This window comes from Hyaena hyaena, unplaced genomic scaffold (genome assembly GCF_003009895.1).
Source record: "Hyaena hyaena isolate Hyena2069 unplaced genomic scaffold, ASM300989v1 scaffold_204, whole genome shotgun sequence".
Classification (NCBI taxonomy): domain Eukaryota; kingdom Metazoa; phylum Chordata; class Mammalia; order Carnivora; family Hyaenidae; genus Hyaena; species Hyaena hyaena.
Genome location: NW_024080837.1, coordinates 1,366,118 through 1,392,402, shown reverse-complemented (window position 1 = coordinate 1,392,402; position 26,285 = coordinate 1,366,118). Strand labels below are relative to the sequence as shown.

The following is a 26,285-nucleotide window of genomic DNA, read 5'->3' as shown; positions in this document are numbered from 1 at the left end:
CTCGAAAACAAGTTAGTACAAAAATGGAAACAAAATGGAAATTCCATAAATCTACAGAGCTTTTAAATGCTCAGATATTTTTTGAATACTCAGAGTAGGAAGCAAAAGATCAAGAGTCATCCTTAGATACCCAATAGATAATAAAATACCCAAATGGTTGCATACTCTCAAATCTCCTGAAGTCAGCCCTTGTCTTCATTCTCAAACGGATAGTGGCATTATCATTTTTCATCCACGATTCACACCAATCAGAGGCCAGGTACCCATGACCCCGCCTTGTGGCCTTTTATTGAATCAGAGCTCCCCGTCGGCCTCTTCTGTGGCCAGAGGCTTCTGGCTGCCGCTGAGCTCGGGAGCAGAGCCCCGTGCCCGCCTGCAGAGTGGGACTCCGGGGGCGCCGCGGGGTTCTGCGCTGCCTGGCGCTCCCCAGGCCGTTACTCGAGTCTCGCTCCGGCCGGCAGCGCCTCTCAGGCTCCCGCCGAGAGCTCATCGGGCCCCAGCGTGGCCGTTCAAACTGGCGAGTGTGCGCCTCTCGGGGTCCCCGGATCCTACTTGGGCGCATAGCCGTGAAAGAGTCTCAGACCCCAGGCGCCCAGCTTTCGAGTGATCGCCCTCCTGCGCCCGTCGGCCGGGGCCACCGCTTCTCCTGCTGGGCGCCGCAGCCCTAGCCTGCAGCCGCCCTCTCCTCCGGTCCATCCTTCCAGGATCCGGCTGCGCCGCGTAAAAGCCTCTTGAAGTGCTCGGGCTCCCAGGCGGAGTCCTGATCGCAAACCGAAGTTGAGTAAGGAATAGGGAAGGGAGAGACGACAGACGTGTGACCTAAGCTCCTTGCCTCTATCTACTTATCTATCTAAATATCATCTATCCAGCATCCACCCACCCACCCATCTATCGATCTGTCCATCCATCCTTCCGCTATCATCTCTTGTCGCTGTATTTTAGGACTTGAATTAGAATTCCTTAATGAGAGGTTTATCATGACGTCGTAAATGAATGCCTTTAACTGAAAAAGCGAAAATAGGACTTTTTCAAACAGAAAACGTCTCAAAGTAAACTGAGGACTAGTTTTGCTAATTACGTCAAGTGGTGGACCTTTAAGTTGAACGAGCTAACGAGAAAGTTCTAAGGTTTCGACAAAAAAATTAAAGTCCATTTATACTATACTGTGTGCCAGAAATTACGTACTCGTGTTTAGAGATCAGCTAAAAAGGTACAAAGGTCACGCGGTTTTTTTCAAAACCTTTTTAGGCGGTCCTCCAGCAAAAGAAGTGTAGCCCAATAGCAGTCCCTGCCCCCAACACCCGGACGTCGCCCAGCCCAAGAGCGGGAGGGGCCTACCTTGAGGGACTAGGAAGGAGGAAGGGAAAGTGGGGAAAGGGGCGGGGGAAAGTGACGGGAGCAGTGAGAGCCGGAAATGAGTGGCTAGCGAGGAGCCCAGGGGCGCCCTGTCCGGCGGCGCTCTAGCCCCCGCGCACTGTCTCTATGTTCCCCCTGCGTCTGGTCTATTTATTGTCGCGGGGAAGAAGCGGCCGCCCAGTACCCGGAACAACAAAGCACGAAAGACGGAGCCCGAGCCTCGGGGGCTCCTAGCAACGGGTCGGGGCGGGAGTTCCATGGAGACTGGGGAGCGCGCCCGCCTCATCATCATCCTTGTCCTCCAGCTTATCATTCGCATCCGACGTAACCGGCAGCAGCGCTGCCGCCGCGTTCTCTGCCGCCGCCCCCTCTTCCCACGGTAACCCCGTAGGCGACCCTGGGCGGGGGGAGCGCGGGCGACCGGGCGGCCTGAGCGCTCGCTGCCGGGCATCTGGGCGCCGGGGCTGGCGTGTGCGAGCCGGGCCGTACCGCTGGTGGGGTGTGCGGGGGCGGACGACCAGAGGAGAGGAACTAAGGTGGGAGGAATTGGTCCGGGGGCCGAGGGACGGTCTACTTCTGAGGAGGACTGGGTGATATTTGGGGAGCTCATCAGGGATAACGGCGTGGGGGCGGGGCGTCCCTGCCTTGTGAGCGTTATCGAGCAGGGTGTAGCCTAAGAAAAGAGGGGTTTTATTTTTCCTGTTACCCTCCCCTGGGAAAGACAGAAAGGAGATTCCCCATCTGTTTCTGTGAAGCCCTCACCCAGGAGAAGCAGAATCGTGCAAAGATGCTAGGGGTCCATTGCTTCCCAGAAAACTTCCAGCGGCCTCTGCCGCGGCGGGAAGGCTACCAGATAGCACCTTCCCCGGTTACTGGTGCCGGCAGTGCCAACAGCCCCACTTTATTATGGTCCAAATTAGGTTGGATGAAGAAGGGTTCGGAACTGAGGAAGATAAAATGAATTGTGGGTAGAGCTAAGCGAGAATGAGAATTGGAATAAGCGCTTAATGATAGCCAGCAAGAGCCCTAAAAGTAAATTTAATTGGGAATGAAGGTTTTTAAGCCCGAGATGTGCATCTGCGGGCTATCAGCGTGCTCATTGCAAGAAGACTCAGACTGCAGCCAGTCCACATCTGTGAGCTCTCTGGCAGCGTCTGTCACCTGCAGATGCAAAGCGACACTGGCAGTTCACCAGCGTGGGCTTGTGTATTTAGGGTTAAGAACAGTGCCTTAAAATTGGCTCAAGTTAGAAAAGAGAGAAACAAGCTTGGTGTGATTTTTGAGTGACGAACCAATTACAGAACCCCCGAGAAAATTGAAAAAGAGAAATATAAGGGAAAGATTTAGCTGTTGGAGCATTAATCTGCTGTCTCTTTTAAAGTTTGAGAAAATGGCAGTCCATTCAAATGGAGAAGGGACTTTTATCACTATCCGGTTTAAAGAATTATTTGCAGTTTGATATCTCCAGTTAAATATTCCGCAGCTTGTATGATCTCTCTGTGCTTTACATCCCTGTTTAGTGGTTTTATACTTTACCAAATCATTCCAGGTCAGTAAATTAGGTTTTCCTATGGTATACTGAAATAGCCGTATGTATCTTCTAGAGAATATTATGTTTGTGTCCAGTGAGACTAAAGCTCTTTATATGAAGTTGAGAATTAACAACGAAAATAAAACTGGTAAATCATAGAAGCAATTATGTCAACCACAGCTTCTGTTTGTCTACCCAACCCCCCCCCCTTTTTTTTTGTGCTAAGCTGGCTTGTTTAAAAAATTGTTTTAAATGTTTTTTATTTTTGAGAGAGAGAGAGACAGAGCACGAGGAGAGACAGAGCATGAGTGGGGGAAGGGCAGAGAGAGAGGGAGACAGAATCTGAAGCAGGTTCCAGGCTCTGAGCTTCTGAGCTGTCAGCACAGAGCCTGATGCAGGGCTCAAACCCAGGAACCATGAGATCATGACCTGAGTTGAAGTCAGAGGCTTAACGGACTGAGCCACCCAGGTGCCCCTAAGCTGGCTTCTTTTAAACAAAATGTATCATCCTTATCAGCCCCTTCAGAAACTGTAATGGTCTGCTAGTGAGTGCTCTTGATTGGTTGGCTGTTGCCAGAATAGAGTTTTTAAATTGGGCATTTTCATGGAATTGAGGTTCAGTACCTTTTGTTAAAGGAATTTCATGGATGTGCAAAAAGGTGGGCAGTTAATCTTTAATAGAAAGTATGAACATTGGGAAACTTAAAATTGCATTTTAAGATGCCAAGAAGAAAGACATGATGTTGTCATCTTTAGGTTAATGAATTGAGGATTGTTTAATCTATTCATAAAGCTGTTCTTCTCTGAAGGACACCCTGGGGGGGGTGACCACATTTGAGTCTGTTGGATGTTGAGTCCTGAGATTTCCATAGTGTACATGAGACTTAGTGAATTCCCTCGGTCACGGGGTTGCCATCACACACTTCACCTAGACCTTTTTGTGGTTACCTCTGTCCCTTCTGTGTTGGAGTGGGGGTCAAGCCCTAGCTTCCTCCTCTAGTAACAATCCAATTTCTGTGTTCCCTGCTCTCAACTACAGCATTCCCAGTGTCTGGTGTTGTTTTAGTTCCTATCCTTATTTAATCATGTAACAATCCAAATGATTTTTTGGGCTGTTTGTATTGTTTATTTCTTACAGAGTTTTCAGCACAAGTCCTTGGCCTATATATCCTTTTCACTAATGTTACTTTGTTGTGTTTTCCTTCTGTATCCCTCCCTTTTATTTGTAGAATCGAAGTGGTCATGTCAGATGTTCTGTATTCATTCTGTTTGTGCAGTACAACAGGTTAAGAACCTCATGCTGGGACTGTGTTGAAATAAGGCATGTAAAAAATATTGTCACTTTTCAGAATTAGAAGGTGTTTTCCAAGTTCAAGTGGTAGTACTATAATTGTAGACACAGTGACTTTTTTAAAGGTTAAAATTGTAGAGCTTACTGCATGTTTTTAATTGAGCCTCAGATTGTCATAATTTTTATTCCAAAAAGCTTCTTAATATCAGTCTTTTCTTATCATTTTGATTCTGAAAATTTAACTGAAATTACATTTTGCCAAGTTTGAGGGAGCAACTTAAGTGATTCCCACAAATCTCTCTTTATGTGGAAAATTTTGATGTCAAAACTTTTGTGGATATACGGTAGTCCCCTCTTTATCTGTGGTTTTGCTTCCCGTGGGTTGTTACCCCGTCAACGAGGGGCTGGAAGCAGATGATCCTCCCTCTGAGGTATGATCAGAATGGCAATAGTAGCTTAATATTAGGTTATTAGGTCATAGTGCCCACATCATTCACCTCATTTCATCTCAACATGTGTGCATTTTATCATCTCACATCATCACAAAAAGAAGGGTGAGTATAGTACGATTAGATATTTTGAGAAAGACCACATTCACATAACTTTTCTTATAGTACACTGTTATAATGGTTCTGTTTTATTACTGTTGTTAATCTCTTACTGTGCCTTATTTATAAATTAAACTTTATTATAGGTATGTATGTAAGAGCAAAACATAGTATATATAGGGTTTGGTATTACCTGCAGTTTCAGGCATCCACTAGGGGTCTGGGAACATATACTCCACAGATAAGGGGAACTGCTATATACATATATAGAATGTGCAGAATTTGCTCTACAGTAGACAAATACATATGAAGTATGCAACTGAATATTTTTGGAGAATGTTATTATCATGGATGTGGCACATCGTTTAAAATAAATATTGTATCATCTAATTGAATGGGTGTCAGCGTTGTTTTTAGGCAAAGGAAGCCTGTAATAATTTGGTGATTGATTTCCTTCCATTGCATCATCGACCACGTGATGAAATTATTGTTGCTTTGAAAAATAAAGTTTAAATTGATTCTAGGAGAATTTACAGTAGAGTGTGTTTCTCTGATGTCTTTAACTGAAGACCTGTAGCGCTTTGACAATTTAGCTGTGTTGTGACCTTTGAATCAAAAAATAAGGATTTTCTGAAAGGTACACTCATATTTGTTATACCTTTTATATCCCTGATGCCACATCAAGTATGTAAAGCTAGATGAAAGGTGTTTCTCTTCAGGTGCTTTTTGTGCACTTATAGGCAGCAGAGAAATGGACATAGGTGAATACCAAAACATGACACACACATTTGTATTTTAAATCGTTTGTTACATATTGCCTGGTGCTATTGGTGTACAGGTTTCATCATGCTTGATTAATGAGGAGCTTCTGGAGGACCAGGACCTGCATTGCTGTCCTAGTGTATGTTAATGTCATGCAGGTGTGTGTACATATTTTGAAGATTAGTATGTTAATAAAAGGGTGTATTTATTTTCTTTGACTTCAGAGAGTAATATGGTAGATGAGGCTAGCCTTTAGTTATCTAATCTAATTAGTAATCTAATTCTTGATGCCTGCAATTTCAGTTTTTTAACTGAATTATGAGCAGCAAAAATTTCTCTAACATGATTGGCGCTTTTTACTTTTTTTTTTTTAAAACCAATTCAAACAATAAAAATAATGATTTACTGCCTTGAGTAGCTCTAGTATTTGCTCGCATGAATGCTGTCTTGGGAAATTTCAAAAGGGTGAAAGAGTATATGCATGTTTGAGGTCTTTGCAGGCCACGTATACAAATTTGGCTTTTGTGAAACAGCCTTTTATTAAGAAGAAAGAGTATGTGTGTGTAGTTGTGGAAAAACCAAGATTCTAGAAATATGTCATTAGTGAAAAAGAATCCGTTTGTATCAGAAATTATATTTATCTGTTCTTATCTTGTGACTGGTGATAAAATTCAAAATTTGGCTTATATGGCTTGTTTTGTCTGGGAGACCTCCTGCTAGGGAATCCCATGAAATGTTAAACACACTAAAGTGAATTCTGCAACAGTTCAGATGGGCCTTCATGGAGGAATCAATAATGAAACTGTTTCAAATTTCACCAAAAACATGTAGCACAGAAGTTCGTCTGGCAAGTGCAAGCATGCGGTGCTCATTCATCAAGCAAGAGTACTGGAAATCAGGTTGTGCCTTGCAGACACTTTTCTCAGGACGCGTGTGGGTGGGGACTCTCAGTGTTTTAATTGTATTTAGAGACCATAGAGATCTGCTTATAGACCTTGGTCCATGGTATGGTTTTGGTTGGTTTTTTTTTATTTAATGTTTGTTTATTTTTGAGTGAGAGAGAAAGACAGAGTGTGAGCAGGTAGGAGGCAGAGAAAGAGAGGGAGACACGGAATTGGAAGCAGGCTCTGAGCTGTCAGCACAGAGCTCCACACGGGGCTTGAACCCACAGACTCTGAGATCATGACCTGAGCTGAAGTTGGACGCTTAACTGACTAAGCCACCCCTGTTTTTCGTTTTTAACTCGCTCAGTGAGAACTCCTAAAACTTTAAAAGCAGTAAAAATTTGTTTTTATCAATTAAATAGTTCCAAAGAATCAGGTGCTAACCTTTGTTGGTTGATAAATGACAGGTATTTTCATTGTGAGGCAGAACGATTTTAGTCCAAATCAGTTCTGCTTTCTTAGGATTAGTGTTAATATAGCACTGAAGAGTACTGGAATCAGGATACAGGTTGTCTGTTCAGCATAATGGCCTGGCAGCTTTTCCGTGACAATGACCTTGGCAAGTTATTTCGCTGCCTTGATTCCCCAGTTTTTTCAACTGCAGTATGGGGTTAATACTAGCACTACCCTGTAGGGTTGCTGTGAGAATTAAGTGAAAAGCATTTGGAACAATGCTCAGCATAGTTAGGTGAAAAAATATTAGCAGGTGCTAACAGCAGTGGTACTAGGCAGCACAATGCAGGTGAACCGGCTGTATATACTTTGTGTCTTTCATATGGAGGCTTTCTGTTAAAGCACTGAAATTCTTGATGTGTGAATCCTGACTGTTAGACTCATCCCTGCTGTTAGGTTCTGGGGGGAGGGAAGCACTTTTGTTTTAATTTTGAATTATCACACAGGCATCTGGTTATCACTTATGGCAGGTGGACTAAGTAAAAAGAGACATCTCTGTTTCTTGGGAAAGGAAGGCCAACAAAGCCTGATCTGGCACCGCGTTACAGCTATTGAAATGCTATTACCCTGTGGACTTGACCACTTGTTTTGCTGTATGGTTCTTCTGAGTAAAAGCAATAGACCCTGGTGGTTTTATTTAGCAGAATTCCTCTTTCTGTAGAGGATACTATTTTTGCTTGTATAACCTTAAATGGTGATAAACTTGAAACTTGTTGGTGTCTTTGTCAGGCCATTGAACTTGCGTTCTCTGTTATCACTATAAATGTTCTACATTGTAGCTTTCTTGTAATTTTAGAAGTAGCTGCGACTGCTGCTCTGCTCCAGTAATTCAAGTGACTCAAGAATGACCACATAGAATTGGAAAATTATTTGTTTATGGTAAGGCTAACACCAGATACTGAGGCTTACCTAATCAGGAGCATAGCTTGATAATTGCAGCTTTGTTTAGGCTATTATTTAAAATGGTTAACTTTTTAAAGTTAAGTACAAATGTTTTAGTTTAGTTATAAGGACATTTGGAACTGCTGACTAGAAAATAAATGTTTCTGCTTAAATATAGTGAATTGCAAACTGTCCTTTCCTATTTTGGCTAATTTCCAGGTCTTGGTGGTTAGTTGAAATAATATTTTTATAAAAGGTATATTAAAGAAGTTTATATAAAACATGCTGCTAAAAATATGTTTTGCTTTAAGCATACAGGAGTGGAGTTTTATAACCCTTCCATATTGTGCTGTTTTGTTTTAGTTGGTTTTTATACCATTTCTCCCCTAAGAAGTTTGGCATATATGCTTGTATTTAGAGATGTGGCTTTTGTTTTCCTGTTTAAAGAGAGGGAAGTTTAGTTGATGTTCTTGATGTAGTTGAGTAATCATTTTGTTGACTAGATTGATTTAGTATTGATATAATGTTAACATTATTCCTATAGCCATCGTGGATTCTGGATCTGAAAAATATTGAGATAAGCAAAGAAACGATCGTGGCTATTTTACCAATATCAATACCGTGGAGATATAGATATATACATTATATATACACACCTCCATATATCCTTTAATTTTAGATACTCCAAGGACTACAGTGGAAGATTTTTACAAAAGCAGGTCTCCAAGGTGTCGATATTGTCCAGAATAAAAGCCCATTTTGAAATAAAGTTCTGACTAACTCATTGTTAATGTTCCCTAGTGTTCTTTCCACCACACTTTTTTAAGGACAGGTGTTGCTGGCCTTGAGATATAAAGATAATAAAGCTAACGTGTAATCTAAAAGTACAAATGTGAAGATGGGAATTTGTTTTTTGACTATGGTCACCATTTATAGAACTCATCACTGTTTAAACCTCAGCTAAGATTCATGGTAAACCTGAACCCTCTGTGGAATAAGAACCACCCCAGTTCTTTTAATTTTCTGCAGAGCCTCTTTCGAGCAGCAGAGCCTTTTATTTTTCTTGCCAGCTTCTGGCTACAGTGAGCTTCTTGGCTATCTCCAGCTACTCCTATGCATGTGTAACCTGGTGAAGTTGTGATAAACCTCCTTTAATTGCATGGGTTGACCATATCCCAGAATCTTGGCTGGGGGCAGGCAGGTTAGGGTAGAGGTGGATGGCACAACCATCTTGAATGTATAGTCATTGTTTCGTGAGACCTTCCTCAGCACAAACTTGGCCTGCTAATCTCAAAGGTACACTAGATTTTTTAACCCAGTTCTCTTCTCCTTTTTTGGTGATGATGGAAGTCCTAAAGTAAGGTATGTGACACTGCCGAACAGTTTTTAACTGATAAAAAGCCATGTGAATAACACTTTTATCATCTCAACAGCATATTGCTAGTGTAAATCCTTAGGTTAGTAAGCTGAGGAAACCTTTGGCTGGCCAGTGATCTTGAAAATTCTGCTTCAGTGCACAGTATGGTACCGTGTGGATAATTGTTTAATTTGTGTGTCTATTAAGAACGTGTGCCTTCTAATTTACACTTTCTAGGCTTTTTGTTTGAGGCTGATTAAATTGGAAGAGTTTCAAATGTCTGAAGCTACATTCTTAATTTGTCTTGTGTTACATCCTCAGTCTCACTTTGTAAAGAGAGGAATGATGGCTTTATTATCATACTCATTTAATTGGTGATTGGTATGTGCTGTAAGTAGCTGACCTGTTAGCTAGTCTATGACCAGCTACCATAGAATGACCTTTGGATAGGAATGATTTAGGACTCATAGGACTCTTGGGGTTAAAATGGAGAAGGTAGCCTTTGGGATAAAGGAAGGGGAGTATATACATCAAAAATGTTGAGGAACTGTGTGTTTTAATTAAAATAATTGTTTCTTTCCATCAGAAACATATTTCTATATTTGTAAAAGCTCCTGAAACACAACTGCCCCTCAGGATTTGGGGGTCTAAACTGAAACCAATAATAACTTGTTAGGTGTGTGAAGGAACACTGGGCAGAACATACCAGCAAGTTAAATAAGGGATATGATAGGATGCTGTTAGAGAACTTGAGTGGTTTGGAGCTACTAAGATTCTTATTTGTTACAGTGAAAAATGTCTGCCCTTCTTACTTATTCCCCAACCCCATAATTCTTTTTTTCAGTCGTTCTTAAAGTATTCATTTAATTGAGCAACTATTTGCTGAGTTGATGACCAAGTGCCAACTAAGCCAGATTCTAAAGACACACATTTATATTCAACAGTTCTCTCCAAGGCATGTGGTGCCTACAGTGTAGCACACAGTTGTCATATAGACAGTAGCTTTGCAGTATCCTCTGCCCAGAGAACTCCTCTCTCAGTGTTCATGACTGGCTCCTCCTTATCCTGCAAGGTCTCATTTTAAGAAGAATTTTTCATCTCTGAGGAACTTAAGAGGCCTGCCTGCATCATTCCTCCTAGAGTTTCTCTTGTGTCATCTTATTCCCTTTACAACGTAGATCACATTCTCTTCGTTATTGTAATTGCTTATCTGTTCATTGTCAGATTCTTCCACTGGAATACAGCTGCCGTGAAGGTTCCTTATCTGACCATTTTGTTCTGAGCCGTATTCCCAGTGTCTACAGTGGTTGGTTCATATCAGTTGTGTATTCAGTGAATCCAGTTACAAGTAGAGACTCTGTTATTTGAAGCAATGAGGAAAGGGTATCGTAGGCAAATCTAAAATTAAGAAAAGGTCTGCTGTTGCAGGAGAAATAGTAAATAGTTGAGACTGTTAAGGTGCGTTGGAAGTGGAATATTAGGTTACCAAAGGTAAATTGGAGACTTGAAGCTCACTGCATTCCAAGCCAAGCAAGTTAGAGTCCATTTGTCTGTGCAAGAGAGAGCCAAAAGACTTTTCTTCAAGCAGGGGTGTGGCACAATTAGATAGCTTCTTTGGTAGATGGACTAGATTGTGGGGACTGCAAGCAAAGTTCCATTAGAAGGCGGTGGCCATGAGGACACGTGAAAGCCTAAAATAAAATGTTGATGCTTTGGATGCAGAAAAGAAGTGAGGTGAAGAGTTAACTGGGTATAAGCGAAAGAGCAGAGCTGAAGGGTGATTCTGAAAGTTCTGATTCAGGTGTGTGAGTGTTGGAGGGTGGCTGTGTCAACTGAAACTAAGAATTAAGAGACCACAAGTATTTCTGAGGGGATTGATTAATTTGGGGTTTGTTGGTTTAATTTAATGGACATGCTGAACAGCCTGTGAGGAATATGGATTCAGATATCTGATAGGTTAGGATTGTTGTAGGAGTCAGAAACTCATAGATAGCAGTTGAAGCTTGGAAAGCTTGCAGAAGAAAAGGATTTGTGACAGTGGTTTATAACCTTCAGGGATCTTAAATTTGTTGAGAATATGAAAAACAAATGGCCTGAGGTACGCATCCACATGTGTGTGCACACAACTTCCAGGGGTTCCGCACCCCTGGATCCTGTTGTTGAGCTTTTCAGGGACTGTCCTGGATTTCGGTTAAGAACTTCCAATTTGTGGAGCAGGAAGGTATTTGAGACGGGAGGAGAACCTAGGAAAGTCACCTCAGAAGCCACAGATAGGAGGTGGTGAGGGAGAATTTTGAGAATCGGGAGTGCCCAGTGCTTTATGCTCTGGAGAGGTCCATTAGGAGGGAGATTCAACCGTGACATCAGATTCGGCAGTGAGCCGTTCAGTCGTAAACGTTTCATACCATGTGGAGGCACAGGGCAGAGTGTGAAGGATTCATGCATGAATCCAGTTAAGGAAACAATGCATGGTAAACAGAGTGCAGAAGTCTCGATGTTCTCTAATGATAAACAGGTGTGATGGGAGACTAGGGCCCAGTTTAAGGACCTGCTGAAAGGGAAATTCCATTACTGTGATGACCTGTTGTGGCGTTGCAGCCCAGTAGTTCTCAGCTGGCTGCTCATTGGAAACAACATGGAAATATTTTTAAAAATTAGGCCCCTATGTGGGTTAGTTAATCAATATCTCTGGGGGTTGAGGCTTTTTGTAGTTGTTGTTTTATCTTTTACTTAGTGGTTAAGAACTAGTGTTGCAGTCAGAAAACTTCATTATCATTCTTGACTTATGTTCTATGTAAGAATAAGAATACTTTCTTTTACTTGTATGTTGTCTAATTACTCAGTTTACTGTTGTGCTATTTTAGAGTATTTTTAGTCTTTCTCACAGACCTTAATTTCTAGTTTAAAAAATGTTAAGGCTTTTTTCTGCTCTTCAGCCACATCCTCCATACTTACTGTTTTTGAGTGACTCAGCACTCAGACAATTAAAGATTTGACAGTTCTGAGTAAAATAGGACATTCTTAATGGTGCTTACATGTGGAAGATATTCATTCTGTAATCCTGTTTGCTTACTTTTTCACTAAATAGCAAAAACCGTATTTTACCTAGAAAAGTTTGAACTCTGTATTACTATTTTCCAGCTAGCTAATTTAATTCATAATTCCACCTTCCTTTTCTTAAAATGGCAGCCAGGCTTGACGCAGACCTTAAACAGGTTGTCTGCACCAGAGCACAGTTTTATACAAAGGCTAAGCCTGTAAGAGCAGTTGAGAGGAAACCATCAGAATAGAAAATCTCCCCTGTTGTATTTCTACCTTGGGGGTGCTTTCTCCTGACTAAACTCTTGATGAGCTATCTGCATTCAAGTTTGAACCCTGCATCCACACCCCTGACATAAAAATCAGAATAGGGAGAACTTTGATCTTCATGGGTGTCAAACCTGACACCAACCAGAAGGTGAAAAATGGGTTGTTCACCTTATTAGTCCCCTAGTGAGTTAATATTTATACTACCAAGAAAATTATAATCTTCCTAAAATTATATGCTTTTTATTAGCTTATTAATAGCTAATGGCTTAATTAGTTTCACAAGTTGTGGTTACTTATGAGTAAATTAGGACAAATACCAAGATTCTCTATAAAGTAACAGACTTAACTAGGTTTTGAAATGCTGGCTCACAGTATGGGAAAATACAGACATATAAGACTAGGGAGAAAACCCATGCCTTACACCTGAGATGAGCCCAGTAGATTTACACTTTAAGTGAAGTGAGCATGTTGCAATTTAGTTTCCAAATCTGTTGTACCTCTGATTTTCCTGTGTTTGCAGGTACCTAGCTAAGTAAAAGTTAGCCAGATACACATTTTGTAATATGTAATAGACTTGGTCAGATTCTTTTTCCCCTTTCTCTTCCTGTTCCCTTTCTCCCCTAACCCCAGCACCACCACGCCCCCGAACACTGTACACATCAACACTTGGTTTGAAACGGTTTTGTTATCATTGGGGATTTTTTTCTTTAAATCACTGTTATATTTCTTTAAATACTAAATAGACACATCAAAACTCTTTATTTCTGCCCCTTGCCTTTTCTATTTCCTTGTTTCTTTTTTTCTTTTTCAAAGTTTATTTATTTTCAGAGAGAGCAAGAGTGGGAGAGGGGCAGAGAAAGAGGGAAAGAGCGAGAATCCCAAGCAGGCTTGGACTTGAGCCACCAACTCACAAACCACAAGGTCCTGACCTGAGCCGAAATTAAGAGTTGGACGCTTAACCGACTGAGCCTCCCAGGCACCCCCCTACCCCTTGCTTTTAGACTTGAAAGAACATGATCTGTTTTTGTTTTCCAAACCTTGAGGACCAACCACAACAGATAACTGGAAATCCTTTCCAGTTTTGAATATATCTCTATTTGTGGAAGATAAAGGAGATAATAATAGTAACGATGAGAATTGCTAAGTTTGAATGCTTACCAAGTGTAAGTAATGCACTAAATGTTTTGCATGAAATTTCAGTTTTTACAACACTCTGTGATAGGTACTATTATTTGCCTTATTTTATAGATGAGGACATTTAGGCACAAAGGCATCAAATAACTTACCTAGGGTCACACAGCTGGTAAATGGTAGAGTCTTGATTTAACCCAAGTGATCTCTTCCAGAGTTTGAGCTCTTAAACTTGTGTGTGTGTGTGTGTGTATGTGTGTGTGCGCGCGCGTGCGTTAGAGTTTGTACTGCGTTTTAATCTCAAACTAACAGTTAAGCTCTCTAGACATTTTGTTGAATGTGTTTAGTGTCTTGGGAACTATGCTAAGGCTTGGGTATAAAAATAAGTAAGATTTGATCATGTGCTTGAGGAGCTTAGTGTCTACCAGGGAGACGTAAATAAGTACAAAATTTCACTATAGTGTGGGAAAATCCTATGAAAGTGGTTTGCATACCAACATGGTAATGGGACTCAGAGTAGGGATACCTGGGCTTAGTCTTAGGGATCAGATGTCTCAGTTCCTTTGATTTCTTATTTTACCCATCATGGTTTTAATTACTTTCTCTCCGAGGGTTTTCAGATTTTTACCTCTAATCTAGACCTGAGTGATGGACTCTTATCTAATTGTCTGTGCTGTACCTCCCTATGGATGTGTCTCATAAGTTCCTTCAACTCAGCTGTTCCCAAACAGAATCCTTTCCCTCTCCTCATCCCATCTCCTCTGCAACCTCCTTCCAGTGTTTCTCTAAATAGTATGTGAGGCCACAAACCTGGGGTCATCTTCCATCTCCCTTTTCCTCTTTCCCATATCAGCCACAGAGCTCTGCTCACTCATCTCCTAGAAGTGTCACTCTTCTGTCTGTGTCTTAACATCTTCATCCACCCTGGTCTCCACTGCTGCCCTGTCTCATCAGGACTGCTGCACTAGACCCCAACTGAGTTTCCTGCCCATTCTTATCATCCAGCCCATTCTCCCATTACAGAAGTGCCAGTGATATATTTTTAAAAAGCAAATACTTCGTGTCATTTCTTGCTTCTCTTGTAGTTCATTGCTCTTGGGATTAATGTGAGAATGTGAAAATCCGTAGCCTAGCATAGAAGGTGTGACCGCTTTGTGCATCTCCAGCCTGGTCTTGCGCCACTCTTTCCTCTCGCTGTGCTGGCCCTTCTTCAGTTCTGCATGGTTTGTACTCTTAACTCACCTCAGAGCTGAGACCCTCTGCCGGTCCCTCTACCAGGTCTTGCTCAGGGCTGGATCCCCACTCCCTAGCATGAGGCCAAATGTTTAGATTTCCAACTCATTGATACGGAATTGATTGAATGAAGGGGATGCTGAGCTGGAGAACAAATAGGAGTGAGACAGGTGAAGAATTTTAGCAGAAGGAATAGCATAAGCAGGCAAAAGATTAATATTCTTTAACATATAAGAGCTGGCATAAAGCAGTAAGAAATCTCAGAAGGAAAATGAACAAAGGATCACAGACAGTTAACAGAATAAATGCAAGTGGCAGTACTTTAAAAGTTCACCCACATTAGTATTCAAGGAATTTCACCCTCATCAGTTAATTCAGGATTGGTTTTTCTTGTATCTCAGATTGTCCAAGACCTTTACAGAATATTTTGCTGATGAGATATGACAGAATATATATGTGATCTCAATCTTGTTTAATATGCAGATAAATGTAAGGATTCAGCAGCCTAAAAACACGTGCCTTTATAAGCATGGGGGAAAAACCCTTAGTAATTATAACTATGTAGGACTATGGGTGACTTGTTATTCTTTTAGTATTTTGTATGTAATTGGAAAATGACATGCTATCTTACTTAAAAACCCTGCATGAAGACCATTTATTTGAAATACTAAGAAATCTATCCACAGTAAATCTTGCTCTTCATAAGGAATTGATACACTCAATTTCTCATCCTTTGAGTTTGAATCCCCAAATTTCAAGTTATATTCAGTAAAATATACTTTTTTTCTTGTTATCCACCATAGTACATTAGTTAATGTTAGCATCAACTAATATGGCATTAATTGGGCACATTATGATTTGGGAGGTGCTCATTAATTTCTCAAACCAATCATGCGATGAGTAAATTGTGTTGTGTGCATTTTACAAATAAGTGTAGGAACAGTTCAGAGCCAGAGCCAGACCACTCTCACATAGCTTCCACTAGGGTCCAGGTTCTCTTATTTTATTTCTGAGAGAGAGAGAAAGAAAGAAAGCCTCTGCTCAAGCACTGGGGAGGAGTAGAGGGAGAGAGAGAATCTTAAGCAAGCTTCATGCTCAGTGCAGAGCCCAACACGGGGCTTGATCTCAAAACCTTAAGATCCTGACCTGAGCTGAAATCAAGAGTCAGAGGCTTAACCAACGGAGCCATCCAGGTGCCCCCAACCTCTCTTACTTTATAGATGGATCTTAGTATTAGTACATGATAAAATAGTGAAATTCTTTTTTTAAAAATTTTTAAATGTTTTATTTATTTCTAAGAGAGAGAGACAGTGTGATCAGGGGAGGGTCAGAGAGAGAGGGCTGAAGCAGGCTCCAGGCTCTGAGCTAGCTGTCAGCACAGAGCCCAATGCGGGGCTCAAACCCACGAACCGTGAGATCATGACCTGAGCCAGTCGGACACTTAACCAACTGAGCCACCCAGGAGCCCTTATAACACCCAGTGTTTATCTAAACAAGTGCCCTCCTCCGTGCCCATCACCCCTCTTTCCCTCTCCCCCACCCCCATCAGCCCTCCATTCTCAGCATTCAAGAGTCTCTCATGGTTTGCATCCCTCCCTCTCCCCAACTATTTTTCCCCTTCTTCTCCCCACATGGTCCTCCGTTAAGTTCCTCCTAATCCACCTATATGTGCAAACTAGATTATGTATTCTTAAATTGCAAAATACTTTTTTTTAACTGAAACTTTTTCACTGAGTATAAACCATTGACTTGCCTTTCATTAAGCACACATTCAGAAAATCATCATTTAAGTTAAATTTTCCTCTGTTATCTTTTAGGCATTACAAATATTTTTACTGATGAAACAGAAATTTTCCTTACTATGTTTTTTAAGTAGACAAGTGTTGGCAACCCCCCAGTTGTTGTTAATTAATTTCCATTAAAAACACGTGTTTTTGTAGTTTTCTTAGTAGAGATTTTAAAAATTGTAACAGTTTGGGGCACCTGGGTGGCTCAGTCAGTTAAGTGTCTGACATTGGCTCAGATCATGATCTCACAGTTCATGGGTTTGAGCCCCGCATCGGACTCTGCTGACAGCTATGAGCCTGGAGCCTGTTTCAGATTCTGTATTTCCCCGCTCGCTCTCTGTCTCTCAAAAATAAAATATTAAAAAAATTTTTTTTTTAAATTGTAATAGTTCATTTTCATGCGAGTTATTTGCATGAAGGCTACCTGCTTACTAGTCTTCAGAATTGGTATTTAAACTGAGTCATAAATAGTAAGTGGAGGCAAGAGTAATGAAGATACTTTAACTTTCTGTTTAACTTAATTAATAATGGTTTGTATATCAAGTACTTTTTGCTTTATACTTAAATACTTCCTTGTTGAATGTTTTATGTAATATGGGTGGCATAATATATAATCCTTTCCTTTGGAAAGTACAGGGTTTTTTAGGCCAGGCATACTGTTAGTAAAATTTTCTTTCTGTGGCTAGAATGTGAAAATGCCACCCCTAAAGATGGGTCCTAGAAGTGTAAGTTCTTGTGCTGTGCACAGGGTGATAGTATGGTAGAATGTCACCCTGCCACACGGGTTAAAGGTTTGCAGCTTCGTCCACGTTCCTATGCTGTGGCCCTGTAGTGCTGCCAGCCTCCTCCCGTTACTGCCCCTTGGAACATACAAATGCATGTTGAAGGCAAAGTGGGAAGTTGAGAATTGAGACATTAATTTAACTAAACTAACACGGTAGCTCTAGAATTGAAATAAAAATTTAGTATGTAATGCCTGAATTTGTCTATAGCATATCTTCATCTAAGATGTTAGAACTGGGGTTTTAGAATTAGATGGGATCTTAGAAACCATCTAGTCTCATTTTATACTCAATTGAAGACTATCATTCTATAACATTCTTAACTGTTGGTTAATTCTCTAGCCACACCTCCCCCCACCCCCTTTTTTCTTGAGACTTCTCTTTTGTGGAGTCCACTGCTTTCCATGTGACTCTAATTGGGTCTGTCAGTTTCCTTGTTATTCAGATATTTGAGAATAACTGCTATCTTTTCTTTCCTGTGCTAAATGTCTTGAGACTTCCCTCACACACTATTTTTACATCTTCTACCATCTACTTCCCTCTGGATATCTGGTTATCATGGCCCTCTTTAAATGATAATGTTTGGAAATTCTAGATATTTTGGTAGCAAAAAAGGCTGTTACTTCCTTTGCTGTAGGCACTCCTATCTAACCTAGGTTTTGTTTGTTAAGTAATATAATTACAAGTTAATGTTGTCTTAGTATAACTTAGTGTGAAGTAAAGGCTTTTCTTAAACACTTGAAAATTATTGTGGACAGGGGCCTGGGTGGCTCAGTTGGTTAAACATCAAGCTTTGGCTCAGGTCATGATCTGACTGGAGTTCAAGCCCCATGTCAGGCTCTGTGCTGATAGTTTAGAGCCTGGAGCCTGCTTTGGATTCTGTATTTCCCTCTCTCTCCATTCCTCCTCTGCTTGTACTTTGTCTGTCTCTCTCAAAGATAACTAAACATTAAAAAAAAATTATTGTGGAAATTTTCAGAGAGAATTACAGGGAGAATAGTATAATGAATACCCATCCATATATCTATCGCCTACATTTAACAATTGTTAAAGCATGAAACAGTAACGTGACATTTTTTTTGTCCTAAAATACAATTATATCTACTGTCAATACCTATTCATTTTTTAAATTTTAATTTTTTTAATGTTTTATTTATTTCTGAGAGAGAGCATGAGAAGGGGAGGGTCATAAAGAGAGAGGGAGACACAGAATCTGAAACAGGCTCTGAGCTAGCTGTCAGCACAGAGCCCGACGTGGGGCTTGAACCCACAAACCGTGAGATCATGACCTGAGCTGAAGTCAGACGCTTAACTGACTGAGCTACTCAGGTGCCCCTGTCCATACCAATTCTGTACCCCAGAATAGATTGTCCAAATTTGTTTGGTTCTTGTAGCAAGATTCCAACATCTAGGGAGTCATCTGAAACTTTATCCAAATCTATTTGTTACTGAGTTCAGATTATGAAAAACACTTGCATTTTAAAGTAAATTATAAACATGACACACCTCCCTGAATATTTTGGTATGCATCTCAAAAATAAAGCATATTTGCCTACATAACCACTCTATCATTGCATATAACAAAATGAACAGTAATTCCCCAGTATATGTATTACTCAAATCCATACTGATGTCCTTCAAATATTTCCTACAACTGGTTTGTTCAAACCAGTGTTCAGTCAAAGTCCATGACAAACATATGTTTTATTTATTTTAATAAAAATGTGGACTTTAAAATTAATCAGTGTTACATTTTATTTTATTGATACTACCTCACTGGGCTAGCCCAGGAATTAACACTTTTTTTTTTCCCCTTAAGGACCAGATAGTACTATTTCAGACTTGTGGGTCATTTGATTTTTATTATAACTGCTCGACTGTGCCATATAGTCATTAGGTAACACTGGAGCATGGCATGTTCCAATAAAACTTTTTTTTACACAATAGCCACTGGCCCATTGTATAATTTGCTGACCCCTGCCTAACCTGTTGTGATCTCCATTTTTTTCCATCTATTAATGTGGCTTCTCAAGGTTTGCATCAGTTCATTAAATAATACTTAGTTATAAAATTCAACTACCTGTGAATCCACCAGACAGTAATAGCTACCATTTAATTAATGCATGCTGTATGCTGTATGGACATAGATAATAGTATTTAATCCTTAAAAGCACCTTGGGGGGGGAGGGTTGCAGTTATATCACTAGTTTCCAAAGGAGAAAATCAAGAAGTAAGGTTTTTCCTGTCTGTTAAACAGATACGAAAGAATACCGTCCTTTTAAAAGGCAAATGTTAACATCATTTCTCAAATCATGGATGGTAATTTTGTGGTTAAAGTGTTGGAGGCTGCTGTCCCCGTATCCTCAGATGCAACTGGAATATACTTAGGTTCTAGTATTTTATAGTTCTAGTTCTAATATCTTTTTCTGTATTCTGTTTGTTTAGTTTTGTTCTTCTGGCCTTTTATTAGGTCTTAGGGGTATTTTTGCCTTGTTTTTATGAGTAGTGTTTATTGTAGCCTTTCAGTTTCACTATCTTGTCCTGGTGTGGAAAGTATAAAATGTAATACAGGCATTACTGGTTTTACTGAGCTTCACAGATACTGCATTTTTAGCCAACGGAAGGTTTGTGACAACCTTGCACCAAGCAAATCTATTGGCACCATCTTCCAGCATTTAGAAAATTCTCTCAGTGTTTCAGACTTATTCATGATTACTGTATTTGCTATGATGATCAGTGAGCTTTGATGTATCTCTGTAGTTGTTTTGGGGCACCACGAAATGCACCCATGTAAGATGGCAGACTTAAGAAGTATTGGGTGTTTCTGACTGCTCCACCAATTGGTTGTTCCCCTGTCTCTATCCCCAGGCCCCCCTAAAGCCCTGAAACATAACAATATTGAAATTAGGTCAGTTTGTAGCCCTATGGTGACCTTTAAGTGTTCAAGTGAAAGGAAGAATTACACTGCCTTTAAATCAAAGCCAGATATGATGACGCTTACTGTCAAAAGCTGCAATAGGCCAAAAGCTAGGTCTCTTGTGCCAGTTAGTCAAGTTGTGACTGCAAAGGAAAAGTTCTTGAAGGAAAGTAAGAGTGCTACTCCAGTAAACGCACTAATGGTGAGAAAATGAAACCACTTTATTGCTGATATGGAGAAAATTGTAGTGGTCTGGATAGAAGGTCAAACCAGCCCCAACATTCCCTTAAGCCAAAGCCTATCCAGCACAAGGCCCTAATTCTCTTCAATTCTGTGAAGGCTGAGAAAGGTGAGGAAGCCGGAGAAGAAAGTTTGAAGCTCACAGAGGTTGGTTCATGGGGTTTAAGGAAAGAAGCCATTTTCATAACCTAAAAGTACAGGATGAAGCAGCAAGGGGTGATGTGGAAGCTGAGGCGAGTTCTCCAGTAGATCTAGCTAAGATAATGAAGGTAGTTACAACTAAACAACAGATTTTAAATATATACAAAATAGCTTTAGATTGCAGTGAAATGCTGTTTAAGGCTTTCATACCTAGAGAGGAGAAGTCAATGCTGGCTTCAAAGGATAGGCTGACTCTCCTGTTGCAGTCTGATGTAGCTGGTGACTTTCAGTTGAAGCCAGTGCTCATTTACTCTCCTCCAAATCCCAGGACCTTTAAGAATTATGCTGAATCTATTCTGCCTCTGCTCTATAAATGGAACAGTAAAGTTTGGATGAAAGCACATCTGTTTGCAGCATGGTTAACTGGATATTTTAAGCCCACTCTTGAGACCTACTGCTCAGAAAAAGATTCTTTTCAAAATATTACTGCTCATTGACAGTGCACCTGGTCACCCAAGAGCTATGATGGAGATGTACAATGAAATTAACGTTTTTATGCCTGCTACTACAACATCCATTCTGTAGCCTGTGGATCAAGGAGTCATTTCAACTTTCTAGTCTTATTATTTAAGAAATACATTTCCATAAGGCTATATAGCTGCCACAGATAGTGATTCCTCTGATAGATATGGGAAAAGCATGTTGAAAACCTTCTGTAAAGGATTCACCATTCTAGATGCCATTAAGAACATTCATGATTCATGGGAAGAGGTCAGAATATCAACATTAAGAGGAGTTTGGAGGAAGCTGGCTTCAGCCCTCACGGATGACTTTAAAGGGCCCCATACTAAAGTGGAGGAAGTAACTACAGGTGTGGTGGCAACGGCAGGAGAACTAGTTAGAAGCAGAGCCTGAAGGTGGGCCTGGGCTGCTGCCATCTCATGGTCAATCTTGAATGGCTGAGGAGTTGCTTCTCATGGATGAACAAAGAAGGTGGTTTCTTGAGATGAAATCTACTGGTGAAGATGCCGTGAAGATTGTTGAAGTGACCAACAGAAGATTTAGAATATTACATACATTTAGCTGATAGCGCAGTAGGTTTAGTGGATTGAGAGGACTGACTCCAATTTTGAAAGAAGTTCTACAGTGGCTAAAATGCTATCAAACAGCATCACCTACTATAGAGAAATCGTACATGAAAGGAAGACCCAATCCATGTGAAAACCTTTATTGTCTTAAAGAAATTGCCACAGTCACCCAACCTTCACCCCAACTGCTTCACTCTGATCAGTCGGCAGCCATCAGTGTGGAGGCAGGACCCTCCACCAGCAAAAACATTGACTTGCTGAAAGTTCAAATGATGGTTAGCATTTCTTTTTAGCAATAAGGTACTTTTAAAATAAGGTATATACATTGATTTTTTTTAGACATAATGCTGTTGTATACTTAATAGACTATAGTATGGTGTACAGATAACTTTTATATCCACTGAGAAACCAGAACATTTATTTGAGTTGCTTTATTGAGTTGCCTGCTTTATGATGGTGGTCTGGAACCAAACCCACACTATCTCCAAGGTATACCTGTAGTCTTTGATGCAATTTGTCTTAAGAGCCAGGAGGTGGCGGTGTTTTCCAAGCAATGCTTTAAGGTTGCAGTTTGTGAGGGTTACTGAAGTCATGTGTTTGAATACCATGGAAAAGTCAGAGAACCTAAAACACACAATGTGTTCCTGTCCATAAAATCATTGAGTGAGGAAGAAGCCGCTTCAGCTTCTGGGATGCATTTATTTCTAAGACTATTTAAAATTTTTTATTGAGATACAATTGACGTGTAATGTATTTCAGGTATACAACTTAATGCTTAATACATGTATGAATTGCAAAGTAATCACCATACTATGTCATTAGCATCGGTCACCACACATAGTTACAAATTTATTTTCTTATGATGAAATCAACTCTCTTAGCAGCTTTCATATACACCAGATAGTAGTACTAATTCTAGTCGCCAAGCTGTACATTATATCCACAGGACTTATTTTATAACTGGAAGTTTGTACTTCTGACCACAATTGTAATACAGTTAATAAAAAGCTAGAAATATATTTCCTGAAGTTAGGGCAGGTGCAGTTTTGAATTATGCTTTTCATGGAGGAAATATTTGACAAATCATAGTAGGCGTTTACTTGAAACACAGGACAAAACACCTGATGAAACCATACTTTAATGTTAGGCCTTGTGCAGTGAGAAAGTCATTGATAATTACATTTAAATCAAAATAGAATTAGCTTTACTTTTCATATATATGTTGTTTTTCTCTAATCTAGATAGATGTTATTTTTCTATACTGTACCAAAAATTCTAATATTTATGTTATTGTATTCTGTACAAAAAAATTGAAGAAAACAGTTTTTTAATCCTATATGAAAAAACTATTGGAGTCTTGTACATTTCAAAACTTTGAGTTGAAATTTTCTTTTATTTCTACCATGTTTGCTTTTTTAGTTATATTATTTCTACTTTTATTTTACCATTTTCTTCCATATATATTTACTTGATTCTTGATTTCTTGGATTGCATGCTTAAGTCATTTATATTTGTCATATAATTGGTTTCTTGAATTGAATGCTTAAGTCATTCATATTTTTCTTTTTTATGGCCAAGAAGTATCCCATTGTGTATATATACTGAATCATTTTTATCCATTTACCCATCAGTGGACATTTAGGTTACTTCCATATCTTGGCTGTTGTAAATAATACTGTGACGACCATAGGGGTGCATATATCTTTTCAAATTAGTGTTTTCCCTGTCTTCAGATGAGTATCCAAAAGTGGACTTGTTGGATCATTTTTAATTTTTTGAGGAACCTCCATACTGTCTTTCACAGTAGCTACACCAATTTACATTCCCACTAGCAGTGCACAAGCGTTCCCTTTCCTCCACATCCTCGCCAACATTTATTTTTTGTCTTTGTGCTAACATGACATAACATCATGCCATCCACAAAAAGTGACAATTTTTTACTTTTTTCCTTTCCAATTTGGATGCATTTTCTTTTTCTTACCTAATTGCTCTGGCTAGGATTTCCAATACTGTATTGAATACAAGTGGTGAAAGTGGGACTTGTTCCTGATCTCCAAAGAAAAGCTTTCAGCTTTGCACATTGAGTATGATGTTAGCTGTGGAGTGAATTTTTGTTAATATCAAGCACTGCTTTCTTGTTTTACAAGAGAGCTAAATTGATTGCAAGTGGGTGTTTTGTTTGTTTGTAATGCTTCAGAGATATAGAGTCTTTCACGTAGGATGCCTCTTTCTTTTTTTAAGTACTGACTTCATATTCTATCCTTGATTTAAAACCTATTAAAGCAGTAGTAGTTTCTGAGGCTGCTTCCCAGGTTATATTCATCTAAAATACGAACATTGAGTAACGGGATGAACTATGCTTGTGACCTATGCTTGTGACTTCATTTTTAGAGTTTAAGTTGCTAAAGTATAGACACAAGTGTATTAATTTCAAGGCTTCTTCTCATTCACCAAGATTTGGTATTTTCTTGACTTATTTTTACCCTATGTATCGTCCTTGTATTCTCCCCTTAATTTATTTTAACCTGTTTGATGTAAAAAAAAAAAAAATCTATGTGAAGCAGTAAATTTGACATTGTTTCTTCATTTGAGTTTCCCTTTAGTGCTTTCTGTAGCCTATTTCATGGGATGTGCATCCATTAGGGTTAAGCTTGGCTGCATATGACAAAAATTCAGCATCTGAGGGCCTCGAGATGGAAATGATTTTTCTCTCACATTCATTGAGTCTAGAATTAGGAAGCACAGGGAGAATAAGGAATTTCACTGTACTGGGGACTTGGGCTTCCTCTGTCTTACTGTTCCACTGTCCTTATCACCTAGTCTTATGATCACATGGCTACTTGAGCTCCAACTCTTACATCGAAACTCCAGGCAATTAAAGTGAAGAAGGGTGAAAAGACAAAAGGGGTCTTTGCTGGCTTAGTTTGGTCATTCTAAGCAATCTTTTCTTCCCAAAAGATACAAAACCGTTTTTATTTTACATTTCATTAACCATGATAGGATGGTGTGGCCCCTTGGCTATACACACTGTTGCCAGGGATCCTTGCAAGTATTTACAGTATTTTATTTCTCCTAGGCACCTGGGTTCTGTTCACTGTAAAGGAAGGGTGGAATGAGTATTGGGGTGCGTAGCTAAGAGCCTCTTTACATCACAGTTATTTCCTAGATTTTATAGGAAAATAGAACACCTGGTGAGGTCTAGATGGCTAAATGTCTGGGTTATAATATAATCATGAGAAATGAGAGGAAGAGATCTCTGCTCTGCTTATTGATTATTTTATCTGTATTAACTGTCATTTTTGTGTCATTATTACCAAATATATGTGCTAAGTACCTTTCATACACTCTATATAATCCCCACCACACTTCCTGGTAGGGCACTGTATTCCATGCCACGAATGAAGAGAACCGAGACACAAATGGATTGTATAACTCTTTCACGTTCTCATAACTGGCAAGTAGTGAGCTGATCTTGCTGCTGAAGATCAGTGTTGATAACTGCCTCCGTCCTCTTTAGTAATCCATCTGCCTGCATCTCTGTGCGCTGCTACCCCTGCCCCATCCCTTGTACATAAAAATTATTTGAGCTGGCTGCGATACACAAAACACAACAAAATAAGAAGATAAGCACATTGTAGGAAATATCAAAGTAAGAAAATCCGCTGAGGCAGAGATACAAATGGTGCACAGAGTGGAATGCTCTGTCACCCTAGACAGGTGCGTCAGGCCTTGGTCTGACTTGTGTTCTGTCAGACACTAAAAGACAGGAAAACAAGCTTGAATTTTCTTTCTTGGGGCTCTTGGCATCTTCACTGTTTTAGTCATACAGTAATTTGAATCCTTAGAATACTAGTTTATCATATTGTAGCTGTAAGGAATCTTAAAGGTAATTATAATGGAATTGTTACTGTTTCTGGTATTCTATTTTGTGAGTTAGGTGAACTGAATTACCATTACTTGTGTTTTAGGATGTGGAAACCTAGTCAGAGAATTTTTTAACTGGAAATGGGTCTTATGCTTAGTAAAAACTGGGGCTCTTTTTTGTTGGTTCGTTTATAGAAATTCTCTTATCATAGTTTTGAAAGATATATACCTCGGAAGACTGTGATCTTGACAGAAATGGTGTTGTGCTATTTGTGAGAGCTTCTTCCTATACTCAGATTTGTGAGCTCCTTACATGTACCCAAATGTTCATAGCAGCACTCTCAACAATAGCTAAAACATGGAAAGAGCCTAAGTGTCCATCCACGGACGAATGGATCAAGAAGATGTAGTTTATCTATATCATGGAATACTACATGGCAATGAGAAACAATGAAATCTGGCCATGTGTAGCAACATGGATGGACCTTGAGGGTGTTATGCTGAGCGAAATGAGTCAGGCAGAGAAGGACAAATATCGTATGTTTGCACGTATAGGAGGATTAGGAGGAACTTAACTGAGGAACATGGGGGAAAAGAAGGGGGGAAATGGGTGGGGGAAAGGGAGAGAGGCAAACCATGAGAGACTCTTGAATGCTGACAAAAACTGAG

General features: G+C 39.9%; 1 protein-coding gene across 3 annotated transcripts in view; it reads left to right on the top strand.

The window, feature by feature from the left end:
• The first annotated feature begins 1,141 nt into the window (after window positions 1–1,141).
• TBPL1 (TATA-box binding protein like 1) overlaps window positions 1,142–26,285 on the top strand; it is a 34,865-nt gene continuing 9,721 nt past the window's right edge. Inside the window, exons 1-2 of one of the 3 annotated variants that reach the window (XM_039242031.1) lie at window positions 1,438–1,735; window positions 7,682–7,764. The gene's annotated coding sequence lies outside the window, so the exon portion shown is untranslated. Of the gene's footprint in view, window positions 1,211–1,437; window positions 1,736–7,681; window positions 7,765–26,285 lie in introns of those variants that run through there. The other 2 variants (XM_039242032.1, XM_039242030.1) reach the window with 2 other exon arrangements.